Below are 13,861 nucleotides of genomic sequence, written 5' to 3' on the forward strand. Positions count from 1 at the left end.
TTTGATTTTATCTCCCCAGAAGCTGTATTGGGGCAGGTTAGCCATGTATGTTGCCAATTTCCTATTTTATCACAACCTCTTTGGCACAACATTGACACATATTATTATTTTTATGTAGTTTAACTGAACAGTAATGCATTTCATTAATATTAACAGATTTTTAAAACTTGCACAGATATGGATTTTTAGGCTGGTGTTGTCGAAACTGTATCCCATTGTTTCCGCCAATATTTTTGTTCCTAAATCTGACTCCCATACAAGTCTCATTTCTTTTGATTTTCCAAACTTCTCTTCTTTTAATATTTACTATATTCTTGAAGCTTGTCTAGTTGTTTTATTTGTACCATTGGTACAGAATGTGTAAAGGTCCTCATAATAACTGTGGGAGATTAGTACACCTGAGAGAGATTATCCAGCAAATTTCAAGGGAGGGTAGATTTGGGTCTCTCTGGTCCTAGTCTGATACTCTAACTGCTCTCTTCCATTTGAAGGTTGCTCCATTAGTAAGGAAAGAAAGAGAAAGTATTCAACTTCTAAAGTTTGCTGGAGAGATTCTATGTACACAAGTGTACTTGCATTCCAATCTGAGTAATTACACTCTGCCTACACAAATTCTCCCTGCAGTTTCATTTGGAAATGTTCCTTAGCTGTTCCTCTCCTGAACAGTGAGCATTTCTGAATACTGAGTTCTGCGGTGGTGGGCGGATGAAATGACATTGATGCCAACAAGAACAAACCTTGTCCTCAGTTTTTTAAGTGCACAGTGCATATTAGCTCGATACTGTACTCTTACTGTTAAGAACATAATGTGCCCTGCAACTGCCAAACTACTCTGATAACAATTAAAAGGAACAGAAGCCAATTTAAAATGTGGCATATGTCTGTATGCACATTCCTACAAGGATGTACCTATGAATATGCTTTCCCCATCATACTTTTATTGTATTATATGCATGCATCAATTTGTTAGTGCTGTAATTTATCAACAAAGAATCTTTGGGTCAAGCTAACATAATGTGTATTTTGACAGTAGGTAATATACAGGGTAGGCCTTAGGGTTGACATAAGCTGGAAACGACTTGAAGACACACAACAGCAACAACAACAATGTATATAGTGCAAAAGTAAGCACCTCATACCAATCTGCAGTGCAATCTTGAATCACAAATATGATAGTTCTGGAGAGATAAAATTACAAGTCTCTTCTGCTGGGAAATATGTCCTGACACTGGATCTGTCTAGTGTAGTGTTTCCCAAACTTTGGTCCTCTGGGTGTTTTGAATCTCAGCTCCCAGAAGCCCCTGTCAGATTGGTGAACAATTAGGGATTCTGGGAGCTGAAGTCCAAATCATCTGGAGGACAGATGTTTGGGAACCACTTATCTAGTGGCTCTGTGGTTCAAGAGTGGTTTGGGGAGGAAAAAGCTTAAATCTGGTCTAACTTTGCTCTTCACTCATCCCTTTCATTCTCCTTGCTTGGGATACTTTTGGATTGCTTTAATGCTGGCTGAACTCAGAGCCTTGCCAACGGAACAATCTGTCAGCAGAACTACTCTGCCAGTGTTCTGCCAGCAGCAGACCCAAAGCAACGGGGGGTCCAAAGCAAAGAGAATTAAAGGAATGAGGGAAGAACAAACTTAGACCAGATTTAACTTTTCTTCTCCACACACCCCTCTGGAACAGAGCCTCTAGTCAGACCCAGAGTCAAGCCCAGTAAGGAAGGGTAGCTTGAAGCAATTTCAAATACCCCTCAGCTAGAAAAGATTTGGATTTAGCACAGCATCAGATGGTCTTTGGCCAGCTACATTTGTGCTTTAAGATCAGATATGCATGATATGGGGAAGGGAGATTTAATTCTTCCCTCCTCAGCTGTAGTCTCCTGGACAATTGGTTCCTTCATATAGCTGTTAGCAAGATACAAAAACTCCCATGATGCTAACTGCCATACGGGCTATGTGCGTTTTCTCTGGGCTAACAGTTACATAGTGGAAAATGTAGCCCCATTTCACAACACCCTCCATTCCTAGCAATGATCAGGTATGAGCAATCCACTATATTTAGTATAACATGTAGTTTGATTCTTGATTTTTTAAAAAAGAGAGATAATGCCAGTATCTCCCTCCCCAATGGCATCTGTTTCCCATTATGCCAAGTGATTGTATTTGTCAAATACCAATTAAATGTATAGATGTATGTATTCTGTTACCTTTAGAGAAGCAAATAAGTTACTTTAAATTCCTATTTAAGAAAATAGTATTAGCTTGTAGTTAAAAAAAATTCTGTGTCTTCTTCACCACATCCATGAACGATGGCAGTACTGGAAATTGCTAATATCTTTCCTAGAACATAATCTGATCTCCCATCTTTCTGATATTATATACCTCTATAGCTGAATGCCTTTTTTCTTTGTGAGCAGCAAGTTAGAACACTCCACAAGATAGGAGGCTCTGTGAATTGGTAGTTCCCAAGTTTGGGAACTGGGTAAGCAAGCTGCTCTGGGTGGGCTTCAACTCCTTCAGGAGAAGCAGGTGGTAGTTTGGAAGTAGATCCATCCTTGTATGTGGAAGCCCAGGTGTAGTCTGTGGTTGGTAGTGCCTGGGGTTGGATTTGGACCCTTTTTAGGACAGGGACAACATAGCTATAATAGTTGATGCTCTAGTGACTCCCCACCAAGACATCTCCAATGACCTCCATGTAGGGCTGCTCTTGAACTTGATGCAGATGCTGGACTTAGTGAAAAATTCAGCACTGCTGGCCAAAACACCACAGAAAAACCACATAACACCAGCTTTAAAGCAATCGCACTGTCTGCCAATACACCTTTGGTTTGAATTAAAGGTGCTTGAGATGACATTTAAAGCCCTAAATAGCTTGCACTGTTGATACTTGAAGGGGTGTCTCACCTTCTATATTCATACACAAGCACTAAGATTTGCCAAAGAGATCTCTCTCTGCATGGGGGCAATATGTTATGTAGAGATAGAGGACAGAGTTTTATCTACTGTTGAACTCCGGTTATAGAATGTGCTCCATCTTCATCATCCTATCTGCAAACATGGAGGGAAACAGTGGTATAAACAAACAACTGTATCTATTGCAGATTTGTGTGCAGTGAAATAAGCAGCTCCAGGTTTTTGTTTTTAAAAACTGTTTAAGGAAAACTTTCAGCATGTTAACAATCTCCTCTGCTGCTAATCCAATAAAAGGGTATTTAAATATGGCTCCATTGTTCCCTTTATTTTATAGATTTCAGCCAGGATGAATAGTGTAAATTAATTCTGGCATGGTTGGTAGCTTTAATTGGGCCCAAGAGCATACTCTCCAAATGTCCCAGTTTGGCAGGGACAGTCCCAATTAATCCTCTCTGCTAATTATTGCTTGCACTTTTTCAGCTGCTTTTAAAGTCTCCCAGTTTCCCTCTCCTCCTCATGCTTTCTGCCTTTGTCCTCAGCTTACTTCAACTGCTGTAAACTGAATTCAAAGTGACCAAGTAGTTCAAGTAGTTTGTATTCAACTCTGCAGGAGAAAGAGGAGAGAAGGGGGCAAAATCTTGCACATCCTTATAGACTTAGGCAAAATCAAACTGCTGCAGCCTCTCCTGTCTTGTTTTTCTCCACATTAGTAATGTTTATATTGACCACACTCTGATGTGTTTTGGCTACATGTGTTTCAGTTTTTATCTCTGAAATGTTGGAGAATATCCAAAAACCAGTGTGGCATAGTGGTTTGAGCAGTAGACTGTGACTTTACAGGCCAGGTTTCAAATTCTTGCTTGGCCATAGAAACCTACTGGATGACCATGGGCAAGTCACATACTCTCAGCCTCAGAAAACCCTGTCATTTCAGTTTAGGGCTGCCATACGTCAGAAGTGACTTAAAGGCACACAGCATCAACAACAACATGCAAGAAGAGGTAATATGTAATTTAAAAACGGTTCATGACTGTGAAGCGAAGGCTTTCATGGCCGGCATCCATAGTTTTTTGTGAGTTTTTTGGGCTATGTGGCCATGTTCTAGAAGAGTTTATTCCTGACATTTCGCCAGCATTTGTGGCTGGCATCTTCACAGAATGCTGACCTGGAAAAGAGTGGGTATATGTATACTGTGTGACCCTGGGTAAGGAGGAGTGATTCCCACATTAATCTGTGTATTGTTCTGTTGTTGATGGCAGGGCCTCAGGGTGGAAGGATATGCAAAGGAGGATTAGTGTCTGCTAACTGGTGATCACTGTCTTCTGGGAAAGCCCCTGACCCTGGGAGGTTTCTCATTTGCATTTGTTGAGTGCTGATTTTGCTGTTTTGCACACAGCCACAGGAGTTTACAGCATACCATGCAGCTGCGGACAAGTCTATATAGAGACCACCAAACGCAGTGTCCAAACATGAATCAAAGAACATGAGAGACATTGCAGGTTGGGTCAGCCGGAAAAATCAGCAGTAGCAGAACACATTATAAACCATCTTGGGCACAAAATGTTGTTTGAAAACACTGAAGTTCTGGACCATGCCAACAACTTTCAGGTCAGAATGCACAGGGAAGCCATTGAAATCCACAAGCATTTGGACAACTTCAATGTCAGGAATAAACTCTTCTAGAACATGGCCACATAGCTCAAAAAACCCACAAAGTTCATGACTTCTGGTTATCAACTTCACATTGCCCAAAAAGAACTGAGCAATTTCCATCTTGTCAAGTGCCAATCTTGTGTCAATCCCACACATTATATACTATGCTAACTCTCAGCCCAATAGACCATTTGTTATTAACAGTTTTTTTACCAGACTATATTTTAAATCATAACAGGTTTAATCCCTTTTAAGGGGGAGAGGTAAGATATAGTATTGTGTATTGTTTATTATCTACTGTATTGGTTATATTTTAAATATGTAAGCCACTTTGATTGCTATTATAGTAGAAAAGCAGGATATAAATAAAGTTTTATTTTTTATTGTGATCATTAAGCAAATGAACATGTGCATTTCATTCAACATATTTTTTTTTAGTTTGGGCCCTAAACACACACACACACACACACACACACACACACACACACTTTAAATCTGGAGTCTTGGTTTAAATCTTTATTCATACTGATAACACTAGTCCCTGTGGCTTCAACTCTCTGATTCTATAATCCCAAATACAAAAGTGTAAAATTTAAGTTCTGACAGAAATGAATGAAAGGTTGGGAGCTGAAAGAAAGAGGAAGCAGGACACAGTAATAAATGGGACATTTTTGTTTCCTAGGTCAAAGCAGCAGCTCTTCTCTGAAAACACTTGAATCATTTTCATTCTCTAACTCCTTCATGACCAATTGCTCTCAGTATGTATCCCTTTGTGGTTCTAAGGTATGTATGGCCTGTTACAGACTGCCAAAATAAAGCTGCTTCGGGTCTCTTTGGAGGTATGCTGTTTAAATGATGCATGGGTCCTAAGAGTCCGGAGGTCGCACCAAAGCCACACTCCATTCATAAGCACCAGAGTGCAGCTTTTGGTGCAGCTTCTGGATTCTTAGGGTGCATGCATCATTTAAATAGCATACCTCCAAAGAGACCCCAAGCAGCTTTATTTTGGCAGTCTGTAACAGGCCATCGTGTTTTTTAAAAGAGAATCTCACTTGGCCCATTGCATTAGGGTGCAGCTACACTGCAGAAACCATATTGTTTGATACCACCAAGTGCTGTAGCTCCAGCCTATGGAATCCTGTGAACTAGTTTTACAAGGTCTTTAGCCTTCTCTGCCAAAATGTACTAGTGCTTCACAAAAATCCTGTCTCACAAAACTACAAATCCCAGGATTCTGTAGGATAGAGCCATAGCAGTTATAGTGGTATGAAACTGCATTATTTCTATAGTGTAGGGGCACCCTTAGCCAGGGAGAGTTTTGTCAGGGACAAGACTAATTTGCAAATATTTTTAATTGACTGGTTGTGAGAATATAGCTTATGTTGTGCTATTTATATTCATCTCCTGATGTCTTAGCCACCTCCTTCTCACTGTCCCAACTCCCAACCCATTATAATGTCTTGTTAACTCCACTGCAGAATTTGCTATGGCCTATCCTTTCAGCTTTTAGGGAAATGTGACCATCTCCTATACAAAGGAATACTAAAATCAGACAGGATCATTATCATAACATTCTTCAGTTATTATTCAAATCTGCTTTTAAAAATAAAAATGGAATTTAAAAATATGTTTTTTCATGAATAATTTTAAAAGAAGAATGTGGAGTTCCGGATTTAAACTGAAACTTCATCTGTCCATCTGGATTTCAGAACCCTAGCATAATAATATCACCAAGACTGGAAATTTATAGCAAAGGCTAGATAGAGTTACTGTAGCATATGTGTGCCATGTAACTAAAGACTGGGATAAGATTCGCACACACAAAGAGATCATATTTAAGTTATATTAGCTAGCTTTATCATGCCATTTTCAAGTACTTTGTCTTACAATCTTACACAAAGCCTTCACATACTATTACATTATTGGGATTAGGCTCAAGCTCAATATATTTCCAGTGGAGAACAAGCAATTGTGTGTCCTGCGCCCAAAGATGCATGAAATGCTTCCCAGTCAACAAGAAACTAAGCCAGAGCTCATGTGATGTTTACTCCTCAGCTGAACCCATTTATAGATGCATTACTCACCACTGCCCCAGTTAGTATACATGCCCCATTTAAAACACACACACGCAGACATTTAAATAGTTTAGAGAAAGAAAAGTGAGAAGCAGATACTTAATTGTTCTGTTAAATCCCCTCTGTACATTACCTACTGGGTAAGAGGCAGCATGGCGTAGTGATTTGAGTGTTGGACTACGACTCTGGAGACCAAGGTTAGATTCCCAGCTTGGTCATAAAATCCACTGGGTGACCTTGGGCAAGTCACATGCTCTCAGCCTCAGAGGAAGGCAATGGCAAACCTCCTCTGAACAAATCTTGCCAAGAAAACCCCATGATAGGTTCACCTTAAGTCTCTATAAGTCAGAAACAACTTGAAAACACACAACACACAAAAAAGGCAAGGATCAGTTAGTGTAACAACATACCTGCTTGCAAACAAATCGACTGTTTAAGTGAATGAGGCATGGATATGAGGTAACAAGTAACACTTTAGACAACCAAAGCTTTACAAGAAAAGGAAAGAGTGCAGTTATGTGTGTCTACTGTGGCTGCATCTACACTGCAGAATCAAAGCAGTTTGACACTGCTTTAACTGCCATGGCTCAACACTATGGAATTCCAGAATTTGTAGTTTTGTGAGATAGCACTTTTGTCAGAGAGCTCCAGTGCCACAACAAACAACAAATTCCAGGGTTCCACAGAATGGAGCCATGACAGTTGAAACATTGTCAAACTGCATTAATTCTGCAGTGCAGCAGCCACCTCAGCAATAACCCCATTGATTTCAAATATGTGTGGTTAGTGTATTAGTGGCTCACAGTATATTACTTGGTGGAATAAAAAGGCAACAGAGTTTGTAGAGGTTCACAGAGGGCAGGTAAAACAGGCATGAAGGTCTCACATTATGAATAGCAGCAAAGAAAGTTCACCTTAGGTTGTAAACCTAAGGGCAGGGAACAGTTTTGTTGTTCTTTTAGTTATAAACTGTCTTTTACAGTGATGGTGTCATATAAATAAATGATGATAATAATAATCTCTCCCCCAATATAGGCCTTATTCCTGGAAGGGGGATTTTTTTGGAGTGTTTCAGCCTTGATCTGTATTTAAAATCAATTCAAGGTGAGGTTGCATCCTATTTTTTTTTTCCAACATTGGCCTAAATCCTATTAGTCTTGACTAGACTCAAATCATTGATTCAGTTGGATTCACCTATGTGCTGGCTCATGTTCAAAGGGTCTATATTAGTTGGGACAAATCAACAGGAATCCAGCCATGAGTTTCCACAGGACTTATGCAATACACTACCATCTTTGCTCTCTAGCAAGCAAGAAATCTTTTCCTTTGTGAGAGAAAGTAAAGTGAAATGTTAGTGGGCACTGCTTTAATTAGATGGTTTATCTGATAAGATAATTACCTCTTTTCAAGCTAGCAATATCAGGTGAGCCCATCTTCTTAGCTAAATTGATATTGCTGGGTGCAGCAGTAAGAATGACAGGCAAAATCCCACACCAGGTTCAGATCAAATGATTTGCAGCAATTATCTCAATATATGTTCTTAAGGGAATTGGTCTTGGTCATTTATTGCTGGTAAACAATCACTAGTTTTTAATACACTATTCCAGAGATAAGGCTGCATAAGATGGGCAGTGCAACTGTTGATCAGTAGAAATACAACCTGAGCAGCTTCAGGTTGCTCCATTTATTTCCTAACCCTGCAGAAAGTACTTGTAATTACGGATCCTTCATTTTTCTTTTCAGTCCCTGCTGTTCCTAAGCAACAGATGTATGTAGACCAGAGCTGAGGAGGGAAAGACATTTTCCTCTCTGTCACTGCTGAAAAAATGTCCTATATTGTATTACGGAACGGAGAGAAGTAAAAATAAAATATAAAATGTTGCATAAAACAACAAGGTAAAGGTCCTACAGAGGGGAAAAGATCATGAAAAACAAAATACAGCCCAGGGCTGACTCTCCCACTGGCAATTCAGTCAAGACTCCTCTGGGATAGTATTAGCACACAGAGACAACTGGATGGTTTGAAAAGAGCAGTGAACATGAAACATGACCCACTTACTTTGCCTGTTTGTTTTTTCTATTAGAAGGACTGCCCAAATCCCGACAGCTAAGAGGTATTCTTCGTTCTGAGAGTCATATATATGGCTCACAGCAGAGGATGGAATACAGATCCAATCTCCCTTATCCAGAATTTCAAAATCCAAAATATTCCAAAATCCAAAATTGTCTACATGGGTGGTTGAGAAAGTGACACCACTGCTTCCTGGTGGTTCACTGTACACATACTTCATTTCATACATTAAGTTAGTAAAAAGGTGTGTATAAAACTGCCCTCAGGCTCTGTGTAGAAGGTGTATATGAAACATAAAATTCTGTAGGCTGGAGCCATGGCAGTTAAAGTGGTATCAAATTGCATTATTTCTACAGTGTAGATGCACCCTAAGTGTACCAAGTAAAGGAACCTGGTTCCTTTTGTACCAGGTTCTGAATATTCTAAATAACTGTTCTTAATTAAAGTTTTTGAGTAGAATGGCATGTAATACTTGCTTAATTTTTGAATTATAGATTGTTTTAGCTATTTTGTTTCAATGTATTCTACAGTGTAAGCGGCTTTTGCTCCCATAAAGGAGAAAAGCAGAGTAAAAATTAAATATAGAAATAAATAAAATAATAAAAGCAAACACACAAATAGAGCTGCAGAACTTAAGTCTGACCACCCTATATTTAGCCTAAGCCTCTCCCAGTGCAGTAAATTTGTTTGATTGCTTTAATAATTCATCTTTCTCTCAATATGGGACCTTACAGTAGCTTACAATAAAAGATCAAAACAAAATACAGTTAAAACAATATATAGAATAAACCTTTAACAAAGACCATTCAGCCCCACCCAGTTAAAGAGTAAAGACCTGTTTAATTGAAAAGTCTTTGCCTGCTGGAGGTCACTCAGGAGGCCCAGACTAGCCTGACTTGGAAGGGAGTGCCCTCACCCGCCATAATTTGACCCTATGGCTGCCATCCAACATCTCCTCAGCATACTATAAATGTCCACACATGGAGAAATGCTGCACCAGCACTATAGTTTTCATGTAGAAGAGTAGTGGTGCACACACATGGAAATGACTGGCTGCTGTTTTGCAATGCATACTGTGCAATCACAATGCATGATGCACAGTGCACAATCTCAATGCACAACATTATTGTATGCACAACTCTGCTTCTGTCGCTGCCAGCAGAATACACCTGTTGCACTATGGCAAATAATTCATCCTGCGTGCATTGCACAATCTATGCATGCATAGGTTACTGTAGCAGAATACCAGCGAGCAGCAACCATCCCAGCATCCAGACATGAACTACCAATTGCCAGTATTTTTAATGTTTAGCATGACTGGGTCATGGATACCCACTTGTATCACAGGAAACCATGTCAATACTGTCTTGACATATACAATATGGTGCAAAAGAACTTCAACTAATGCTCTGGAACATGCATATAGGAATAACACAAAATGGACAAAACATTGTATGGCTGATAAAAGCTGTTTCCACCAAAACTCATCATTAGATGATCAGAGCTAACCTATCTAATGGGCTGGAAGGGTAATGCATTCATAGTTTTAAAGTGCTTTTTTGTTTGTTTTTTTGCAGCTTAAATTCTACTTTTTGCACTTGCGTGGTTCACAGAATTCACATGAAGAAGCAGCCAATCTCAGGCAGCAACCATCACATGTTCAGCCACTGTTCTTTTTAAGCCAGGAAGGGAAAGGATATAGTGCATATGTCATAGGCCTCACGTCTCTAAGGAGCCTTGAGCTTCACCAAATGAAACATTTTCTTACAGAGAAGCAGGAACCACAACCAAAACCAGCATAAAAATGGATCAAAGAGATTTTGTCTCCAACGTATTGTGGAATCTGGTGACAGTGAAGTGTTGAGTAGTCCATATTCCCCTTTTGGGACCAAAATGTAAAATGGTCATTGTCACTTGGTACTGATGGGTGACTCCAGGAAGATGAAACGGTGACAGAAATTTTGTCACCATAGTGACATTTTGTTGTTTGCTATCAGCAACAGACAATATCAGCTTTTCTCTGAGCTGTACTTGATTAGGCGTGCTTCAGCTGCTTTTCCACTGGTTTAACTACCAGCTCTCTACTAAATCAAGGAACTAGTTTGGTTTCTTTCCATGGAAGGGAATACTCAATTTTATGAACTGCCATAGTAATTTTCTCCATTGCAGAGGTCAATCAAACCTTTGGCAGAATTGCCTGCTGAGGAAACTCCCCAAAAGCTGTCAGAAAAACATCCAGATCACTTAGCTTCTTGGGGCAGACCATCCAATTGGCCTCCACCTGTAAAGAGTTTAGTGAATCTAAACACATCAGGATCAGGTGGTGATCTGTCTGTCCCAATGGAACTAGAACTACAGACTGTTCTCCTGTACCAAGGCTATAATCCTCTCACCCAACACAGAACACTAAGTCCAATTTGTTCCCTGAAACATGAGTGAAGGAAGGTACACACCACTTGGGACAGATTCATGGTTGTAATGGAGGACATGAACCCCTGAACTCATCTGCTAAGGTTGAAGTCTGCAAGTCCAACAAGCTGATGGCACTCCAACATCCCAGTTTGGATAGCTTGAGAAGGGAGAATGTTGATTGGTGCCCACTTTTGGGTATACACACTTAAGCTCAGCAGACAACAAGGCTCACATGGCCTTATCTGGGCTCCTTCAATTAGATTACTATCATCTTGCCAGCCAATAAATGTTCTATTAGTTTCTGAACTTAGGGGGCACCCACCAGTCCTTAACCTCAGGCTGCCAAATGTTTGGGGCCAACCTTGCTCTATGAAAATGGCCATTTAATTATTAGTATTATTATTTTATGTTCTTATATCCCACCTTTCTCCCAATATGGGGACCAATTTAACTGCTGTTTCAAATAGTTTTGCAATGATACCATGTATGGAGTTTGTGTTGGAAGAACAGAGGCAGACAGTCATTTGGAATAGTGCTTTTTTATTTATTTCAGCTCCCAGAATCTGCCAGCCAGCAAAGCTAGTAGCCATCCTTGCTGGCAGTTTTTGCGAGCTGTATTTGAAAGGGTAACTTTTCCCAAGATCTAGTTGGCTTGTTAAATTGAGGAGGAGTTGACAGGAGCATAAAATGACAGTTGGGATGATGAAGGTAATTCACTTGGTAGCTGAGAGAGGAAAGGGGGTGAAGGGGATTAAAGGGATTGAATGTGAGTGTACAGGATGACTGACTAACTGCATTCACGGCAATCTTCAGTTTACTGTGAATTTATTTCCATTGTTCCTCAAATGAACTCTTGGCCATATATCTTCAGTAATTTTTTGAATACCTACTCGGATACCTACTCCTACACAGTACTGTTAGCACAGTAGAGCTGTAAAAGTATTTTTCTATCTGTCTCCAAATCTCAACCATTACCAGAAGAAGCAATAGCCAAGAAAAGCAATGTGTTGTCTTCACACTGTTGGAGAAGTGACAAGAACATATTGTGAATTTACATTATTAGTAAAAAAGGAAAAGAGTGGGGGGAGGGAACCAGGAAGGAAATATGTTTCTGGTTGTCAGGGAAACCCAGAAGGCCAAACTACAAAAAGAATTGAATAGTTTGTTCTGGTTTGATACTTAAAAGAGAAAATGAGTAGATTAATTTCTGCAAATGAATTTCCTAGAAGGAGCGAGAGATGAAGAGAAATACATTGCAGCGATCATGGCTAAAAATAACTTTTAAAAGTAATTAAAATACAAAACTTGAACCAAAGTCAAAATCAAGGCAACACCTGAATAAATAATAGGTTTGTTTTACTAATTGTTTTATTATATTGTGATTTTAAAATAATGATTTTAAAGGTGTTTGTATGTGGTGTTTCTAGAGGGTGTTAGCCATCCTACACTTCTTGTGAGGAATAACAGATCACAAAAATAAAATAATAAAATAAAAAGTTCCAGACACTGTCCTCTGTCTTGGTCCCCATATGACCAAGACGGAAGTGGCATCTGCCTGCACTGAGATCCCTCCAGATCAACTGAACTATAGCAGAGACAACAAAGGATACAAAATGTAGGTTTGTGTCACCAATGCATCACTTTTTTTCTTTCTCCTATTTGATTTTTAACATCTTTTGCCGGATGAAGAAGGCAGTGGAACTTCAAAAGCTTGCATTATGTATTTGGTGAATTTCGGTTGATCAATAAAGGTAGCACTCTTTTGTGTATTTTGGACTTTTTTTTAAAAAAAAATACATTTTATAAACTGTGTGCAAAGCATGCATGCTATATTTTAAATAACTAGAACTTGAGTGCCTCCTTGAGGAACCAGTGAGGGCTGCAGGTCTACTTCTGCAGCTAAATTCAGCTGCGTATGTAGAAAAACATTTCACTGCATTCAGGAGAAAAACAAAAATGATACAAGCCACAAGTTCATTTTAAAACTGAGAACTACTGGTCATGGATGAATTGTAATAGTAAGCTCATGTATCACTCTGCATTGTTTTAGAACAGATAATGTGACCCCTTCCAACTCTACGATTCAATAATCCTACTTATTGTTGGCATTATACTGACACTTTAATTCACTGGATCTCAAGCCATCTGAGGTTGGGGACCACTCATTTTCACTGTCAATGTGCCAGGGACCAGTATTATATTCATAGGTTCCTAGAAATTCATCTCTGACCAGCAGCAGATGTCTTCTCAACCAGAACTGGTCTGCAGACTGGCATTTAGAACTGCATACCTTTAAACCCTTCCAGTTTGGAAGAGACAGAACTAATTAATTCTCTAGCATCCCATTGTTTCAGCTGCTTTTAAAATGTCCCAGTTTCTCTCACCTTTTCCTACTTTTCCTCTTTGTCCTCAGCTTACTTCAGTTGCTGCAAACTAAGTTCAAAATGGAAAAGTAGTTTGCATCCAATTAACTCAGCAGGAGGGAGGAGGCAGAATTTTGCCCTCCAGTAGACTCAAACAAAAGCAAACTGCTGCAGCCTCTCCTAGCTTGTGTGTGTGTACTTCCCCATCAATAACCTTGGTCATCTAGACTGCAGTCTGACATTGCTTGGCAACACATGTCCCGGTTTATATCTGTGAAATGTTGAATTATGTGGAGCTTCGTTAAATGAACACAAATGATCTAAAATGTTTTTGGAACAGGTGATGCCACAATGTGAGGATACCGTTTCTCTGTTA

At 39.5% G+C, this 13,861-nt stretch overlaps 1 protein-coding gene and 1 long non-coding RNA gene across 4 annotated transcripts in view; one reads left to right on the forward strand and one right to left on the reverse strand.

Moving 5' to 3' along the window:
- The window catches only part of LOC149319450 (uncharacterized), a 36,710-nt gene extending 23,839 nt beyond the window's left edge, over window positions 1-12,871 (forward strand). Inside the window, exons 2-5 of one of the 2 annotated variants that reach the window (XR_016280190.1) lie at window positions 5,247-5,347; window positions 7,675-7,743; window positions 8,383-8,535; window positions 10,288-12,871. This is a non-coding gene — a long non-coding RNA (uncharacterized LOC149319450). The remainder of the gene's footprint in view (window positions 1-5,246; window positions 5,348-7,674; window positions 7,744-8,382; window positions 8,536-10,287) is intronic. The other variant, XR_016280191.1, reaches the window with a different exon arrangement.
- The window catches only part of LOC149319451 (small muscular protein-like), a 39,842-nt gene that overhangs the window by 3,224 nt on the left and 22,757 nt on the right, over window positions 1-13,861 (reverse strand). The gene's annotated exons all lie outside the window — the stretch shown is intronic.

The sequence above is a fragment of the Sceloporus occidentalis genome, unplaced genomic scaffold (genome assembly GCF_023333645.1).
Source record: "Sceloporus occidentalis isolate IW3139 unplaced genomic scaffold, rSceOcc1.0.p SCAF_2, whole genome shotgun sequence".
NCBI classification, from domain to species: domain Eukaryota; kingdom Metazoa; phylum Chordata; class Lepidosauria; order Squamata; family Phrynosomatidae; genus Sceloporus; species Sceloporus occidentalis.